General features: G+C 47.4%; 1 pseudogene across 1 annotated transcript in view; it reads right to left on the bottom strand.

Annotated features, from left to right (window-relative positions):
* Positions 1-19847, bottom strand: part of LOC309548276 — a 97543-nt pseudogene that overhangs the window by 40180 nt on the left and 37516 nt on the right. Inside the window, exon 2 of the transcript in view lies at positions 13096-13251. The product of the transcript in view is annotated as an uncharacterized misc_RNA (transcript). The remainder of the gene's footprint in view (positions 1-13095; positions 13252-19847) is intronic.

Genomic DNA, 19847 nt, shown 5'->3' with positions numbered 1-19847 from the left:
AGTTTGTCTTCCGGCAGGAAGACCTTCGCCTGCACCGAGTCCAGTATCATTCCCAGATAGGGGAGACGAACCGACGGACTCAGTGTCGACTTTGGAACATTTATCGTCCAACCAAACTCCTGCAGAGTTTGCATTGTGACAGACAGGTCCTTCTCCAGACCCTGTCTGGTCGCAGACCGAACCAGAATGTCGTCCAGATACCCCAGGACAGAAATGCCCTGGGCCCTCAATAATGCCAGAACCGGTGCAAGCACCTTGGTGAAGACCCGCGGAGCCGAGGCGAGCCCAAAGGGCAACGCCACGAACTGGTAGTGATCCTCCGCAATGGCAAATCGAAGGTATCTCTGATGACCCTCGAATATGGGGATGTGAAGGTACGCATCCTTCAAATCGATGGAGGCCATGAATTCCCCCGGAACCAGGGCAGCCACCACCGAGCGCAGGGATTCCATGCGGAACTTGCGAACCCGCACAGAGCGGTTCAGAGCTTTCAAGTCCAGAATCGGACGAACCTTGCCCTCCTTCCTGGGCACGGTGAACAGATTGGAATAAAACCCCCGAAATCTGTCCCGATGAGGCACCGGAACCACCACTCCCTGAGCCCTCAGGTCCCGCACCGCCAGGTGCAGATCCCGCAGGCGCTCTGGAGACAGTTGGAGATTTGAGGGAAAAAATCTGCTCTCCGGCCGAGAGAGAAACTCGATCTTGTAACCAGATCGAACGATTTCCAGAACCCATCTGTCCCGCACACGGGCCAACCAGGGCTGAAGAAAACCGAGCAAGCGTCCCCCCACCCCAAAACTGGGTGAGGGCGCCCATTCAGGCCGAACTGTTATGGGCCGCAGGTCCGGATTGGCCGGACTTCTGTTTCCCAGACCAGGGCTTCTTCTGAGAGCCTTGGCCCTTGAACGGTTTGCCCTTGTAGTGCGGCCGAAAGGCACGAAAGGACCCCTGAGGGGGCCGAAAATTTGCATGCTTCTTCCCAGAAGCCCCCTTAGCCTTGGGGAAATGGGGCAAGAGAGTGCTCTTACCCCCGGTGATCCCCTTAATCAACACATCCAGGGACTCCCCAAAAAGGCGAGACCCATCATAAGGCAGATTGGCTAAGGTCTTACGTGAAGATTGGTCCACCGACCAACATTTCAACCAAACCAGGCGGCGAGACAACACCGCCACGCTGTGCACACATGCAGCCAACGGAATCAGGTCCAGGTCCGCATCACACAGATACATGACACCCTGGTGGATCTGATCCACCATATCCAGGGTCGCCGCCGAGGCCGAATCGGCCACTAGGACGCGCCTAAGCATCTGCGTCCAACTTGCGATCGCCTGGGCCGCCATGAGAGAAGCAAACAGAGCCTTAAGCATAGAACCCGTAACAGAATAAGTATGACGGGCAAGAGACTCCAGTCTCCTATCCGTGGCATCACGGAAAACAGGGGAACCCTCTGCAGGAATCGCAGTGGCTTTGTTCAAAACCGCAATTGCATGATCCACTGGCGGAGGCACACACCACCGTTCATCAGTGGCAGGCGAGAAAGGATAACGCAGCTTGAATTTACTTGGTACCGCAAAAGGCTTGCGCAGATCGCGCCATTGATCCTTAACAGCGCGCTGAAAATCAGCATTGCAGGGAAAAACCTGCGGCGTCCTGCGTTTTCTCTGCGTCCCATAAGCCGCCAAGGCAGCGGGGGGGACACACTTCGTCCTGCAAACGTAGCGTCTGCTTAATGGAAGCAATCAACTCATCCATGATTGCAAGCTCTTCAGGCGAGCCAGGGGGAGAATTATCAACCCCCTCAACTTCAGCCTCTACCTCAGACCCCACTAGATCAAGAGAGGAGCGGGACCCCGATAGGGGGGTCCCTGCCAGAACAGCCCCATCACCTTCACCCTCAGAATCAGAGGACAGAGCAACTCTGGGCCGTTTAGTAGATTGAGCAGCCACCAGCATTTGCACCTGGGCAGCAAGGCCAGCCACAATAGTGGCCAAATCCCCCCCTGGGGGGGAAACAGCGGTCCCCTGGCTTTCCACCAATACTGTGGGAAACTTGCCCTCCTGAGAATCCATTGCCCCTGTAATGCCAGACAACCAAGGGTTAACTGCCCCCTTTTAGCAAGCGCGGCAAGCGCAGCCCACCGCACCACACTCAGGCACAATGAGACCCCCACAGGGAATATACAGACTGAATACAGGCAATGGATAGCAAGAATAGAAGGATAAAACCTGAGGAGACCCCGCTGCTGCTGCTGCCTCGATCGGTGTTCCAGGAAAGAGGAAGTGATGCTGCCAGGGCGCTCTATGCAAGCCTATGGAGGCTACAAGAAAATGGCCGCCGTGCATGTAAACCATGCGGCCGGAGCGGGCGCCGGTAAAATGGCGTCGTTTGGCGCCGAAAACGCCGCTCCACAGTGCATAAAAACACACACATTTTCATCCCAATATATGGATACATGTTAGATCGCCGCAGCGATCGCTGTATATGCCCAAACATGCCAATAAAAAACATGCCCCACAGCACACAGCTTCCCACACTGCCCAGCCTGACACACACAGTGTCATACAGCTCCCCCCCCCCTTGCAGCCCACAGCATGCAGCCGAGAGATAGGGAGACAAGCAGTGTGATTAAAGGCAGGTTACACAGTCCCAGACTGAGACCCCCCCAGACAGACAGGTCCCCACATAAATACACTTACCTCACATGGCGTGGGGAACCCGCACAGGCGAACAAGCCGCTGCACATGAGGCAGGGAGAGTCGCAATTCAAGACGCACACAATGGCGGTTAAGAAACCGCACAGCGTCCGGTGAGGTAGCCACCTCACCAATCATCCCTGCACCGAACAGGGATGGGTCGTTCACTGTGCCAGGAGCGTTACCTGGCTGAACGCTCGATGGCAGACTGGGAAGCCACTGACCCACGACCTGCGATCAGGGGGATCAGCCCGAGACCCAGTCCGCATGATCCTCTTCGTCCGAAGAACTAACTAATGCTGACAAAAATAACAGCTAAGTAAAGGTAGAGAGAAAACTCAAACAAAATATTAAAAAGAAGAAAGAGTCTGGGACAAAAAGTCCCAGCACAGAGAGAGCCAGCCACTCCTGACAAGCTAGACATTAAAACTGAGATATGGTTGCAGGAAGTAGGAGGGTATTGACTGAGGGGACCACCCCTTGAGGGTGGGATATGTTAAAGCTTTATTGTTAACATATTCTGTTGCCTAGCTACTCCTTCGGAGCAAAGTCTAATACCCCATATGTGACGAATATGAAGAGGCGGCGACTGTCGGAGGACGTAAGAGAAAGTTCTTTTAACTTAACTGCTTCCGGACCGCCCGCCGCACATTTACTTGGTGTTGAGGGGGCAATCGCACGCCGCTGGCAGCACGCTTCAGCCCCCACTAGGCAGTGGGGAATGCCAATGCATGGGGCTGGCGGCCGCGATTGCTCCCCGCTGAGAGAGAAGAATGGTCAGCTGTTGTAAACACAGCTGACCATTCTCTCTGAAATTATCACAGAGCGCCTGTGATCCTTCTATATAGGATCACAGGTCTCTATAATCATTTCACAAGCCCCCTCCACCCACAGTTAGAAAACACCCCCATGGCTCACATTTAACCGTTTGATCACCCCTAGGTTAACCCCTTCCCTGCCAGTGTCATTATTACAGTAACAGTGCATATTTATAGCACTGATTACTGTGGTAATGTTACTGGTCCCCCCAAAAGTGTAAAAATGTCAGTCAAGGGTCCGATCTGTTCGCCGCAATGTTGCAGTCCCGTTAAAAATCGCAGATCGCTGCCATTACTAGTAAAATAAAAAAAAATGACATAAATCTTTCCCTTATTTTGCGCAAACCAATCATCAAAATGCGCTTATTGTGATTTTTTTTTTTTTTTAAGCAAAAATATGTGGCAGAATACAAAATTGGTCTAAAATGATGAAAACTTTTGATTTTTACATTTTGTTTTTGTAATGTTATATAGCAGAAAGTGAAAAATATGTTTTTTGTTTTTTCAGAATTGTCGCCATTTTTTTGTTTATAGCGCAAAAATTAAAAAAAAAAAAAAAAAAATCGCACAGGTGATCAAATACTACCAAAAGAAAGCTCTGTTTGTGGGGAAAAAAAGAACATCAATTTTATTTGGGTACAGCGTCGCACGAATGCGCAATTTCCCGTTAGATTAACGCAATGCCGAATCACAAAAAATGGCCTGGTCATTAAGTGGGCAAATCCTTACAGTCCAGACGTGGTTAATAGCCACAAATTCTCACAGATACCCTACAAATTTATGGAAAGGCTTCCCAGAACAGTGGGGGGGGGCGGATGGTATAGCTGCAAAAGTGGACTCCATAACATTGACCATGGAATTGGAATAGGATGTCCTACAAGTTCCTACGGGTGTGATGGTGAGGTGTCCACAAACTTTTGATCATATATGTCATTTAACTCATGATGCATTTTTACACACACATAGGTGTTAATTTACAAAAACTGGAGAGTGCAAAATCAGGTGCAGCTGTGCATGATAACCAATCAGCTTCTAACTTCAGCTTGTTCAATTAAGCTTTAAAAATAAAGCCTGGAAGCTGATTGGTTACTATGCAGAGCTGCACTAGATTTTACATACTCTCCAGTTTGTTTTAGTAAAACAACCCCATTGTTTTATGGAATGTACAGCGCTTCTGGAAAGTATTCACATTGCTTCACTTTTTCCACATTTTTTTATGTTACAGCCTTATTCCAAAATGGATTCAATTCCTTATTTTCCTCTAAATTCTACAAACAATCCTCCATAACGACAATGTGAAAGAAGTTTGATTTAAATCTTTGCAAATTTATCAAAAATAAAAAAAATCCCATATACATATCTATCACAGCCTTTGCTCAATACTTTGGTGAAGCACCTTTGGCATCAATTACAGCCTCAAGTCTTGTTGAGTATGATGCTACAAGCTTGGCACACCTATTTTTGGGCAGTTTCTCCCATTCTACTTTGCAGGACCTCTCAAGCTCCATCAGGTTGGATAGGGAGAGTCGGTGCACAGCCATTTTCAGATCCCTCCAGTGATATTCAAATCGGGTTCAACTCTGGGCTCTGGCTGGGCCACTCAAGTACATTCACAGAGTTGTCCCATAGCCACTTCTTTGTTATCTTGGCTGTATTGGGCACACCTGTCTAGTGCATTATCCTCAATATCAGGCTTTATTAACTGGTTGCTGACCGCCCGCCACCTTTTTACTGAGGCAGTCCTGCGCAAACCGACGTAGGTCTACGTCGGTCACGGGCCGGCAGCGACCCCACTCGGCAGCGGGGACTCCGATGCACGGGGCAGGTGGCTCCGATTGCCGCCTGACACCCACAATCTAATAATTGTTTTTTATAGTCTGGGTTTAATGACACTTTAACCAGTCTCGGACCACCCTCCGCCTCTTTACTGTGGCAGGGTGGCACTGACAGGCAAAGCGACGTCGCTCTCCTGAAGGCCGCTAGGGGGCACGCGCGCGCCACCGATTGTCAGCGGGGAAGTCGATGCGGGTCCACGAGTTCCTTCTGTTCATCTTGTGTGTTTCAGAGGGTCCTTCCGGTTCCTGTGTGACGCTAGCGGGCATGTCCGGGGTTCTGCTTCCTCTTCCGGTCCAAGTTACTATTTATTGACGTCTCCTGACGCTGACCACTCCCCCCCCTGATGACGCAGTTGCCTGCGAAACATGTAGGCGGAGTTTCAGCGCGGGTCGACATCACAAGCTGGAAGGATCTTACTGCTACACAGCGGTTTTTGCATTTTAAGGCTGTTTTATGATGATATATTTGGTGAGTGCATTTTATCTTCAATAAATACACACTTGTTTAAACGTACTTCACCATGGTCTTCCCCTCGTTTTTTTTTCAACCTTGGGGAGTGACGGTGCTTGATTGTTCCTGATCTGGGATTCGATATCTGGATTTCTTGGGAGTACCTATTGGAGGCTTCCTGGGTCGTTTGTCCAGCTTTGTAACATCAAGCGTTGTATGACCATTGTGAGAGCGGTGGTCATAACTATCTGGTAAGAGGCCAATCGGCTACTCTGTGTGTGGTGGAGGTCTTCACTGTCCTTGTCACTGAATAGACGGATTGCCACATATTAAGGGTGTTGCTGGTGGATTATACAACCCTACATGCCATCTTGGAGTGGACTCATATATATTATTTTTTTTTTTTTTTTTTTATATTATATGCAATTTTTTAAGTTATAAGTGCTGCACTTTGTCTTTTATTTCTTGTATCACATCGTGGTTAATGATGGCTGCTAATTTGTGAGAGCGCGGATATTCAACAATTTTATAAGTCGATGCGGGTGTCAGGAAGATCCGATTGCCGTCTGACACCCGCGATCGCTCCCCGCTGAGAGAGAAGAACGGTCGGCTGTTGCAAACACAGCTGACCGTTCTTCTCCCTGGAATGATCATAGAGTGCCTGTGATCCTTCTATATAGGATCACAGGTCTCTATGATTTTTTCAAAAGCCACGCCCCTATACAGTTAGAATCACTCCCCTAGACTCACATTTAACCCCTTGATCACCCACTGTGTTAGCCCCTTCCCTGCCAGTGTCATTATTACAGTAACAGGGCATATTTTTAGCACTGATTACTGTAGTAACGTCACTGGTCCCCCCAAAAGTGTCAGAAATGTCAGCTAGGGGTCCGATCTGTCCGCCGTAATGTTGCAGTCCCGCTAAAAATCACAGATCACCGCCATTACTAGTTAAAAAAAAACACACACACACACACACACAATAAAAAAATGACATAAAAAAGTTTCCCGTAGTTAGTAGACCCGATAACTTTTGTGCAAACCAATCAAAATATGCTTATTGAGATTTTTTTTACCAAAAATATGTAGCAGAAAACAAATTGTTAAAAAAGTGTGATTTTTTTTTTTTTTTTGGGGAATGTTATATAGCAAAATGTAAAAATATATATATATTTTTTTCAGAATTGTCGCAATTTCTTTGTTTATATCGCAAAAAATAAAAACCACAGAGGTGATCAAATACCACCAAAAGAAAGCTCTATTTGTGGGGAACAAAATGACATCAATTTTATTTGGGTACAGCGTCACACGACCACGCAATTGTCTGTCAAATCAACGCGGTGCCAAATCGCAAAAAAAATGGCCTGGTCATTAAGGGGGCAAATCCTTCCGGTCCAGAAGAGGTTAAGCTGCGAAAAAAAAACACCTGACGCTCCTAAAAGCAGCTGTATAAACTCCCTGTGTGCATAAGGCCTAACTCTTACTTTCTGTCCAAGTGACAAGGGGTCACAAAGACAGGAAGAGAGGGGACGTCTCTGTGTTGGGAATAGAGACAAAAATAAAAAAAAAAAATCGCATTTATTTTTCATTGCTTTTCTCAACCTTTAATTTTCTAGTAGCTTTTATGAATGTCTTCCTGTTTCGGTGACATCCGCTCATTTTTTTCCTGGTGTCACCAGGACATAAAGTCCTTCATAAAAGCTACTAAATAAATGAAGATTGTGTTGCCCATAGTAAGCAGTCAGGGTTGAATTACTAAAATAAGAGTGCAAAATCCTGGTGCAGCTCTGCATAGAAACCAATCAGCTTTCATTTTTTTTTGTCAAAATGTATTGAATAAGCTGAAGTTGGAAGCAGATTGGCTACCATGCACAGCTGCACTGGATTTTGCATGCTCCAGTTTTAGTAAATCAACCTCTCAGTGTTCGTTGTTATTTCCTTACCTGCTTTAGCAAAAAGACATTCGCTGTCTGATTGGTTGCCTTGTATCTCTTGGAATATGAAGCAACTCTCAGCTAAAATGCAGCCAAGTACAGTGATCCCGCCTTAAAACTATAACATTTTGCAGTGGTGCTACTTGAAAGGGTAACTCCACTTAAGTGAGGAAAAAAAAAAAATATAGAATATATAATTATATATATATATAAAATAATAATAACAATAACAATAATATAGTGTATATAGCGTATACAATTGCCACACAAGTCATATTGTAATTGAATGTTATTAAAAATGTCCTCTCCTTTTCAATCTGCAGTGCTGTAATTTTCTGTAACATGCAATACAATATGGCTGCCTGGAGGTGTATTGTACACAGAATATGTACTGACCACACCCCAGAAACATACCAGAAGTCTACCCTAAGATACAAGTCAGATTTCAGGCATCCCCTGCAACCAAAATGTCACCTAGTGCACAGGTGTCAGACACAAGGCCCGTGGGCCGAATTCAGCCCCCCCCCCCCCCTCCCAAGCCATTTAATTTAGCCCTAGCACCTCTCCTGCAGCTGCGGCACCCCCCTTGTCTCTGCCCCCACCTTGTCTTTGTAGTCAGCAGCAGAGCGGACAGAACTCCTTTGCCAGATCCTGCACTCCTCTGTGCAGCTGCAGAAAGGCTTGCCTTTGCACCCCCCCCCCCCCTTCACAGCAGTCCGCAGCTGAGAGAAGGGCAGAACACCTCCCACAGATCCTGCACCTCTCTGTGCAGCCGCAACACCACCTTGCCTATGCCTCTCCTGGTCTCAGCATTCAGCAGACTCTGGAAGCTGACTCCAGCCCTCCTCTGGTTCTCCTTCAGACCCTGCACTTCTTCCCAGATCCACCCATATCATCTTCCTGGCAGCAGCACAAGGTAAGGGGGTGCATTGTGATGTAAGGAAGGGTGGGTGACTCTTGAATTCTGATGGTGGGGGGGGGGGGGCTCTTGACATCAGACGTAAGGGTGTAAGAGGGCCTGGGGGATGCTCTGGACATCTAATCCTACAGATATAACTGGCCCTTTGAGGGAAACTATATGCTGATGTGGCCCGCGATGAAATGGAGTTTGACACCCCTGATCTAGTGAGATACTCCCATTAGGAAATTACGTCTAAAAAGATGCAGACCCTGCAATTTTCCTCATTAGAGCCCTGCAGGTTCAGCAGCTGGTTGATAATTATGAAACCACTCCCATTAGACTCACTCAGAACATGGGCACAGACAAACACAGGGGGATTTCTTCAGAATAACAAAAAGGTAGAAATCTGCAACAAAGTTTGTTATAATCCTTGCAATGTACAGAGATCTCCCAGAGGGGAATGCTTTTTTCTCTCAACAAAAGTGGAGTTAGGGTCCTTTCACACGAACAATCCGATCAGATCCGCCTGTCAGTTTTTTAGGCGGACCTGATCGGATCCCTCCATGCATCCCTATGGGGCAGCGGATGTCAGCGGTGACATCTCCACTGACACCTGCTGCCATCCGCATCCGATTGTGTCCGTGCAATCTGGACAGATGGAAACCCTATTTTCCATCCGTCCAGGGGAACGGATCGGATGAGAGCGGACAGGCGGTCTGTTCTCATGTGATTCCCCCATAGAGAGCAGTGGGGCTCTGACACCTCCCTCTCTGCACACAATGCAGAGACGGAGTTGTCATCCACCTGTTCAGCGGATCGATCCCCGCTGAGCAGAGAACGGTCCGCACCGGACAGCGGACCGTGTGAAAGAAGCCTTACTCTTTAAAAAAAAAAAAAAGACATCTTCTCACCTTCCGAGCCAATAAGCTGTTGGCTGTCCATCATGGCGTCCTTGTAGAGATCATTGTGCCCTTGTAAATACTCCATTTCCTGAAAGGAGAAAAATACCTCAATATCCTGATACTTTGCAGGAACCTGCCAAGCACAACAGTACTGTCACCATTCACTATCATCCGCACCTTCTCCTGATGAAGCACAATACATGTACAACATCATCTGTCATCAGCCCCCATGTTACCTTCCATCAATCAGCACAGACTGGGATACATCACCCCTCTCTGGATTTTATAGGTTCAATATTTTTGAGGAACAGTGTTCTATTTTTGTATACTTTTTCTTTGCATCCACTCTTCATGTACTTGAAATAGTAGTAGACTGTTCCTGGGTTGGGTTATGTAGAACTCTTCATGTACTTGAAATAGTAGTAATGGGTTCCTGGGTTGGGTTACGTAGAACTCTTCATGTACTTGAAATAGTAGTAATGGGTTCCTGGGTTGGGTTATGTAGAACTCTTCATGTACTTGAAATAGTAGTAATGGGTTCCTGGGTTGGGTTATGTAGAACTCTTCATGTACTTGAAATAGTAGTAATGGGTTCCTGGGTTGGGTTATGTAGAACTCTTCATGTACTTGAAATAGTAGTAATGGGTTCCTGGGTTGGGTTATGTAGAACTCTTTGTGTACTTGAAATAGTAGTAATGGGTTCAGTGGCGGCTGGTGAAGTTTTAAGTTGGGGGGGCGCAAGACCCCGCCCTTCTATTTTGACCCCTCCCATTTCTCAGAAGCCCCACCCCTTATAGACTCCACACATTTTGTCCCCTGTATTTTGCTTGCGTGAACAAATTCTCCCAATATATCACATATTAAGGGGTCTCTCAGTACTAGTATATCCTATAATAGGGAGCAGGGGCCCTATTATGGGACATACTGTGAGAGACACCCTATTATGGGATACACTGACTGAGAGTGGCACAAACCCCACAGTACAGAACCCCCCCAGCACAAACCGCTCAAGCACAAACCCCCTAGCACAAACCCCACAGTACAGGCCCCCTAGCACAAACCCCACAGTACAGGCCCCCTTGCAGTGCAGTGACCAGCGTACATGCCCCCTTTCAATGTAGTGACCAGTATACATGCCCCTTTCAATGTAGTGACCAGTATACATGCCCCTTTCAATGTAGTGACCAGTATAAATGTCCCCTTTCAATGTAGTGACCAGCATACATGACCCCTTTTCAATGTAGTGACCAGCATACATGACCCCTTTTCAATGTAGTGACCAGCATACATGACCCCTTTTCAATGTAGTGACCAGCATACATGACCACTTTCAATGTAGTGACCAGTATACATGCCCCTTTCAATGCAGTGACCAGCGTACATGCCCCCAATGCAGTGGCCAGCGTACATGCCCCCAATGCAGTGACCAGCGTACATGCCCCCAATGCAGTGACCAGCATACCATGCTCCCAATGCAGTGACCAGCACACCATGCCCCCAATGCAGTGACCAGCGTACATGCCCCCAATGCAGTGACCAGCGTACATGTCCCCAATGTAGTGACCAGCGTGCGTGCCCCCTTCAATGCATTGATCAGTGTATATGTCCCCAATGCAGAGTTTAGCTTTCATGCCCCCTTCAATGCATTGATCAGTGTACATGTCCCCAATGCAGAGTTTAGCGTGCGTGCCCCCTTCAATGCATTGATCAGTGTACATGTCCCCAATGCAGAGTTTAGCATGCATGCCCCCTTCAATGCATTGATCAGTGTACATGTCCCCCCATGCAGAGTTTAGCCTGCGTGCCCCCTTCAATGCATTGATCAGTGTACATGTCCCCAATGCAGAGTTTAGCGTGCGTGCCCCCTTCAATGCATTGATCAGTGTACATGTCCCCAATGCAGAGTTTAGCGTGCGTGCCCCCTTCAATGCATTGATCAGTGTACATGTCCCCAATGCAGAGTTTAGCGTGCGTGCCCCCTTCAATACATTGATCAGTGTACATGTCCCCAATGCAGAGTTTAGCGTGCGTGCCCCCTTCAATGCATTGATCAGTGTACATGTCCCCAATGCAGAGTTTAGCGTGCGTGCCCCCTTCAATGCATTGATCAGTGTACATGTCCCCCCATGCAGAGTTTAGCCTGCGTGCCCCCTTCAATGCATTGATCAGTGTACATGTCCCCAATGCAGAGTTTAGCGTGCGTGCCCCCTTCAATGCATTGACAGTGTACATGTCCCCCAATGCACCGTGACCTGCCTGTACCTACCTGTTCTGGCCTGGCCTGGGTCCATCCAACCATCCATGATGGATGGACCCAGCCCATGGCAGAACAGGTAGGTACAGGCATGGATGGCATTGGTGATGGCAAATTGGCAAGGCTTAGGCATGGCAATCAAATTTGGCATGGCAATGGCTGCAGTGCCCAGTGCCCACAGTGCTGCCCACTGCCCAGCATTTTTTTACGGTCACGCCGGAGGCCTGAGGAGAAGACTGGAGGAGAGGAGGACTGACAGGAGAGGACTGAGGATGACTCACTTACCGGTGGTGACCCCGGCCCCGACTGACTGGTACTCGTGCCTACTTCCTTCCACTGTGTGAGATGATGACCCTCCGCTCGAGACTCTGCGCGGCCTGGTGACAGGATCCAGGACCAATTCCGGTGACTCACTCTCCTCTCCGCTCTGCAGTGCCGCCGTCACTCCCGTCCGTCCACCATCCACTGCAGTCGTTACCGGTGACGTTGCGTGACTGACGCATGCGACATCAGCATTGGATGTCCTGGATGATGATTGGTCCAGGCTGGAGACTGGACCAATCACAGACAGGATATCTCGAAAGGGGGGTGTCCTAGCGCCATGACCTGCGCCCAGGTTACGCCCCCAGAAGGCAGCCAATCGGCTCCTCTTCTGGGTCGTAAACCCCACCCCCTCATAGCCACCACATAGGCCGGCGAACGCAATTTTTTTTTTTTAACTTTATTGCTCTTTTTGTAATTTTTTTTTCCTTTTCTTTCTTTTAGGGGGGGGGGGGGGGGCGGCGCCCTGGCGCCCCCTATGCACAGGCCGCCACTGAATGGGTTCCTGGGTTGGGTTATATAGAACTCTTCATGTACTTGAAATAGTAGTAATGGGTTCCTGGGTTGGGTTATGTAGAACTCTTTATGTACTTGAAATAGTAGTAATGGGTTCCTGGGTTGGGTTATGTAGAACTCTTCATGTACTTGAAATAGTATTTATGGGTTCCTGGGTTGGGTAATGTAGAACTTTTTCATACAAATTAATATTACTGTTTTTCATGGATTGCTCGGGAGGGGGGTCATTTTTTTTTTTTTTTTTTTTATTCTTTGGGTTATAGCTGTGGGATGTTGTACAACTGTATGGCATTTTGTGACTATTTAGAATAAATTTGTTTCTGTTTTTATTTCTTTTATGGTGCAGATACTGTATATATTTTTTCGGGGGATGTTCCTGTCTCTGGTGTGTTTTTGGTCATCATCCCAAACACCTCAACCGACACCCTTATTGGAGAACACGCCGCAATTCCCGATTCTACTCACCTCCCCACACAGCAGCTCAGTGATCTGGTTGGCGATTTGTAAAATCTTCTTGTCATTTCTATTGTGTGACAGAGAGAAAGGCAGAGGATCGGGGGTTTGAGACATCAGGGGTCTGCCTCTGGATTCACCATCAGTCTTCTTCACCACAATGTAATCCTATAGAGACAACGGAGATAAGTGGTTCAGCTGGATCATCATATTATGTACAAATAAAATTACATTAAAGCTGAAGTCCGGGCGTATAGGCCCAAGGATAGGGGAGGGCTTGCCTTTCCTAATCCTTGGATCTACTATTTGGCGGCACAGATGCAGCACCTACTAGGGGCCCTCAGGGTAAGGGACCGGGGATTCTACGCTTGGGGTCATGCTTCATGAGGTTGCCGCGGACACTGTCCCTGGGGCCTTGGAGTCGCAGTTGTTTCTGAAATCCAACAAAATGTTTCCCACTTATAGATTAATACATAAAATTTGGGCTAAGGTGAAGCAGCTACAGGGGGTTACTGGCTTTACAGACTACAGTCCGCTCTGGGATAATTTAACGTATCCAGAGTTGGCTAATTTGCAATGTGCGGCTCGGTGGAAGGTGAGGGGGGTTACTCACCTTAGGTGTTTGACCGTTGCCACCTGCTGGACTTCGACCAGCTCTGTGCCAGGTATAACCTACCCCCGGGCATGTTATTTTACTATATGCAGTGGAGACATGCAGTTCGGGCCCAGCCCTCTTTCCTGTGCCCGGTACTGTCCCCGACTCCGGTCTTCGCCATGATGAAATGCTATGATTCGACTAAAGGGTTCATTTCGGAGTGCTATTCCATGCTACTAAGTGACTATTTAGATAAATTTCCTGGCCCGGCTAAACATCACTGGGAGATGGATGTTGGGGTCCTTACCGAGGATCAGTGGGATGAAGCGCTAGAGTCGGTGCGACACTGCTCTTTAAGCATTGCGCAACGCATCTCGCAACTGTACATACTCCTCACGGCTCCGACTTCATAGGATGGGTCTCAGGACGGACTCCATGTATACCAGGTGTAGAAGGGATTTGCGGGGACCTCATTCACCTCCTATGGCGTTGCCCCAAACTCCACAGGTACTGGACGGCGGTGGTCCGGACTGTTAATGCTGCATTTCTCCTGTTCGTACCGGTAGATACAAAGTCATGCCTTCTTGGTATGGTGGAGGAATATTCGCCAGACGTCAACGTTCGGTTGGCAATGTCTAGGGCACTGTTTAAGGCCCGGAAGCTTATCCTGCAGCACTGGACGTCCCCGTCCCCTCCCACACTGAAGATGTGGGTGCACCCCATGGGGGTTACTCTACGCTGTGAACGCATGATATATCAACATAGAGGTGTACCGATAAGATATGAAAAAATATGGGGTGGGTGGCTGGCACAGCCGGGCTTGGCCCCCGTAGACTTGATTCTCGACCGTCTGTTAGCCTGCCTTTGTTGGTGCGGGGGAGGGGGATTAGATGGTATGCCATGGGGATATAACAAGGTGACTGAATGTATTTTGCTGGGGATGTGTTCTTTTGGGAATGCCTTACTTATACTATTTGATTGTCTATTCTCTCTTTGCAAGGGAGTATGTTTTGTGAAGCCTGTAAGTTCTTGTTTTATTTAATAAACTTTGTTTCTGATAAAAAAAAAAAAAAAAAAAAGCTGAAGTCCGGGCAAACTGCTAAACTATACAGATGAAATGCATTCCTTATTTATTTCAACATGGATATGGAACAGTCGTATTGATCTGGACAACCATCACTGAAGAGAAAGCACATTAGGCATCCATCCACAGCGTAGTCAGGGTTTAGGTGAAAGTGCAAGCACAGCTCGTCTGCAGATACACAATCAACAGAAATCAACAGAGATCCGGAATTCGATTCTTCACCTTAAGGCCCCTTTCACACAGGCGGACCATTCAGATCCGCCTGTCAGTTTTTTTGGTGGATCTGAAAGGTCCCCCCATGCATCCCTATGGGCCATCGGATGTCAGCGGAGACATGTCCGCTGACATCCGATCCGTCAAATCTGGACGGATGGAAACCCTATTTTCCATCTGTCCAGCCGATCGGATCGGGTCCGTTCCCATCCAATTCCCCCATAGAGATGCATTGGGAACTGACAGCTGTATCTCCGCACACAGTACGAAGACACAGCTGTCATCCTCCTGCTCAGCGGGGGATCGGCGGATCGATCCCCCTCTGAGAAAAATGGACTCTGTCCGACGGACGGAGTGTGTGAAAGGGGCCTTAGGCTGTCTGTTTGTCCCTTTTTCATCCATCTGTTGTTTTATTCATCGGTTTCATCCATGCATTCCTATGAAAAACAGATGTAACTGGATGATCATTCATTTACATCCGTTTTCGGATGAAAGCCCTATTTTGAGAAAGTATCCTGTTCTCCTTGTATTGCTTCCTTTATGTAAAATCCCTGGTGTTCGTGCCAGTCCCTCTGCTTTCCTTTTAAAAAAAACTGACCACACTTTAAAGCGAGGAGCACAGTGTGGTCAGTTCTCTAGCTATGCTGGGAACTCAGCCTGCTCTCCTCCAATGATCAGACATGTCCTGACACCCCCCCCCTGCACACACAGCCTGTTACTGGGAAGCTCAGTGTGCTGCTGCTTCTCCTCCTCCCCCAGCTTTTATGTAGCTGAGAAAAGAGGGAATGTGATCACTTATAAAAAAGGGAAAAAGGGTATTTAGAATGTTTTTTTATACCTCTATACAAAAATGTTTTGACTTTAATTACTATTTTAAACTGAATGAACTGTTTTACAAGGTGATTGTTTACAATCACTTTCAGGAAAGAGGGGTAGAAGGTGGGGGAAGGGTAAGGTATGTGGTGGGCAGAAAGGAGGGAGGTGATCAGTGGAATTGAGATGTGATGTTCAGACCTCTTAGGGTGACAGTTGTGTTGTCTGCTGAAAAGGGGTCAGCTCCATTAGGATCAGTATTATAATATGTGCTGTATACGGAGCTGCTATAGGGTACCTGCAAAAGGATTTCTATTTCTGCCCACCCAGTCCTGAGAATTACACAGCTCTGCCACACAGCACATCCCTATCTGGTCGGAAAGGAGTCCGGATTTTTTCTGCAGTTAACCGGTTGCCGACCGCCGCAAGTAAATATACTGCGGCGGTCAGCCCCGGCCAGGCAAAGTGACGTACCGGTACGTCACTAGCCTGGGAGCCAATAGCGGGCGGGCGCGCCCCGCCGGAGGCACGCTCCCGCCTCGGCTCGTTCACGGACACCTCCGTGCGTGTGAACGGCGGACCCGATGTCTGCCGGTCACTCGCGATCGTCCGCTGTGAAGGGAGAAAGGCAGGCGGCTAATGTAAACAAAGCCGCCTGTCATTCTTCCCTGTGTAAAAGCACTGATCTAACGGTCCTGCTATGTAGGACCGTTGATCTGTGCTGTTACACACACAGCCACATCCAATCACAGTAAGAAGCACGCCCCCTAGGGACACACATAGTCACTGCATCTCTAATAAAGTTAACCTCTTCCCTGCCAGTGTCATTTTTACAGTAACAGTGCATATGTATAGCACTGATTACTGTAGTAATGTCACTGGTACCCCCAAAAGTGTCAAAAATGTCAGTCAAGGGTCCGATCTGTCCACCGCAATGTCGCAGTACCGCAAAAAAAAAAAAAAATCACAAAAATCTTTCCCTTAGCTAGTAAACGCAATAACCTTTGCGCAAACCAATCAAAATACGCTTATTGTGATTTTTTTTTTTTACCAAACATATGTAGCAGAAAACAAATTGGCCAAAAATTTTAAAAAATTTAGATTTTTACATTTTTTTGGGGGGGGGGGGGGGGGGGGGGAATTTCATATAAAAAATGTGAAAAATATTGTTAATTTTGCAAAATTGTCGCTCTTTTTTTGATTATAGCGCATGATCAAAAAAATTGCACAGGTGATCAAATACCACCAAAAGAAAGCTCTGTTTGTGGGAAAAAATGACGTCAAATTTATTTAGGTACAGCGTCGCACGACCGCGCAATTGTCCGTTAAAGTCACGCAGTGCCGAATCGCAAAATAGGCCCTGGTCAGAAAGGGGGTAAAATCTTCCGGGGCTTAAGTGGTTAAAGGAGAAGCAGTTAGTTCTGCACTCCTGTGACCCGTTTTCAACAGCCCGCTGTCAGCTGACACCACAGAGCCGGTCCAAGATCGGAAAAGATCGCAATCATATTGTCGGGAGCCGCCCACATGTCTGGACTGGTACCCGGGTCAGCGATGATGCTAAAAGCCTGAGCCAGCCGCTCCCGAACCCTCCACAGCCCCGCACTCCAGTGAGCATGGAGGGGGGGCATAGCACTGCAGAGAGAGGTGACTGACAGTCCCAGCTCTCTGCTCAGGGAGCTCTGAGAACCGAGCGACCACCAGTGTAGTAAATCCCATACTTCTCTTTTAAAGCGTAACTCCACTTTTGTTGAGAAATAATCATTCCCCTCTGGGTGATCTCTGTACATTACAAGGATTATAACAAACTTTGTTGCAGATTCCTTCCTTTTTGTTTTTTTCTGAAGAAATCGTTGTCTGTTCCTCTGTGCTGAGTGGGTCTAATGGGAGTGGCTTCATAATTATCTATCAGCTGTGGCAGCTGCAGAGCACTTATGAGAAAAGCTCCTGGGTCTGCATCCCTTTAGACGTGTTCCTATTGGGAGTATCTCACCAAATGACATTTTGGTTGCAGGGGATGCCAGAAATCTGACTTGTATCTTAGTGCAGACTTCTGGGAAAATTGGTGAGCCAATCACACAAGCAGGAAATTATGTTTCTGGGGGTGTGGTCAGTATACATTCTGTGTACAGAACACCTCCAGGCGGCCATATTGCATTGCATTTTCAGAAAGTTACAGCTGCTGCAGATTGAAAAGAAAAGGTCATTATTAATAACATTTGCTTCGCAATTGTATACGCTTTATTGTACTTTCTTTATCTGTTATTCCCCCCCCCCCCACGAAAGTGGAATTACCCTTTAACCTATTTACGACCGTGCGCCGCAGTTATACTGCGGCAGGCGGCCGCTCCTGCACGAACCGCCATAGGTATACGTCGGTCGTGCGCCTGCAGCTAGGGGGCGAGCACGCGCCACCGGCGACGTGCTCCCACCCCCACTCGGCAGCGGGGACTCCGATGCACGGGGCAGGCGGCTCCGATTGTCGTCTGACACCCGCGATCGCTCCCCCGGTGAGATAGAAGGACAGTTGGCTGTTGTAAACACAGCTGACCGTTCTTCTCCCTGGAATAATCACAGAGCGCCTGTGATCCTTCTATATAGGATCGTATGTCTCTATAGTCATTTCACAAGCCCCCCGCACAATTAGAATCAGTCCCCTAGGTACACATTTAACCCTTGATCACCCACAGTGTTAACCCCTTCCCTGCCAATGGCATTATTACAGTAACAGGGCATATTTTTAGCACTGATTACTGTAGTAATGTCACTGGTCCCCTCAAAAGTGTCAAAAATGTCAGTTAGGGGTCCGATCTGTCCACCGCAAGCAATGTTGCAGTCCCACAAAAAAAAAAAAAAAAAAAATCGCAGATCGCCGCCATTACTAGTAGAAAAAAAAACAAGCAATAAAAATGACAAAAACCTTTCCCGTAGTTAGTAGACGCAATAACTTTTGGGGCAAACCAATTAAAATACGCTAATTGAGAATTTCTTTTTTTTTTAACCAAACAAATGTAGCAGAAAACAAATTGGCCTAAAATGTAAAAAAAATTAGATTTTAAATTTTTTTTTTTGGAAATTTTATATAGCCGGAATGTGAAAAATATGTTTTTTTTTTCAGAATTGTCGCAATTTTTGTGTTTATAGCGCAAAAAATAAAAAAAATCGCACAGGTGATCAAATACCACCAAAAGAAAGCTCTGTTTGTGGGAAACAAAGGACATCAATTTTATTTGGGTACAGCTTCGCACGTCCGCGCAATTGTCTGTTAAAGTAACGCAGTGCCGAATCGCAAAATATGACCTGGTCATTAAGGGGGCAAATCCTTCCGGTCCAGAAGTGGTTAAAGCGGAGTTCCGCTTGCTTTTAGTCACCTGAAAAATAAATGGATAGTTACGGTTTTTCTTTTTTGTTTACTTGCCAGGCAGTGAAGATCCTCCACCCCAAACTCGCTCATCCATGTCTTTATGGACCTTGCTTTGTGCTCTGGTGCGCGGTCATGTTGGAACAGGAAGGGGCCATCCCCAAACTGTTCCCACAAAGTTGGGAGCGTGAAATTGTCCAAAATGTCTTGGTATGCTGACGCCTTAAGAGTTCCCTTCACTGGAACTAAGGGGCCAAGCCCAACCCCTGAGAAACAACCCCACACCATAATCCCCCCTCCACCAAAATATTTGGACCAGTGAACAAAACAAGGTCCATGAAGACGTGGATGAGTGAGTTTGGGGTGGAGGAACGTGACTGGCCTACAGTGGTGATGAGTGCTGCAGTGTAGGATAAGCACTCCACCAGGCCTCTTATTCAACAAACTCTTAAAGACTGGAAAGCTTGTCTGTGACAATGTGGGCTGCTGTCAGTCCATGGGAGGTTCTTTCCAGGGTGGATTGGTAATTCCAGGACTCCAGTAGCGCAAGAATGTTTTGCATCACATCAATTAGATATATCTAAACCTAAGAACAAAAATGTAATATATTACAGCCTACAAACTCTTAGATGTGACGGTTGCATTCGCTGTTTTTTAAGACTAAGAACATTTTCTGCATAGAAAAATTCCTTTTGATCCTG

This window comes from Pelophylax lessonae, assembly GCF_965119305.1.
Source record: "Pelophylax lessonae genome assembly, chromosome: 2".
Classification (NCBI taxonomy): domain Eukaryota; kingdom Metazoa; phylum Chordata; class Amphibia; order Anura; family Ranidae; genus Pelophylax; species Pelophylax lessonae.
The sequence above is the reverse complement of the archived record's forward strand: the minus strand, read 5'-3'. Positions and strand labels throughout refer to the sequence as shown.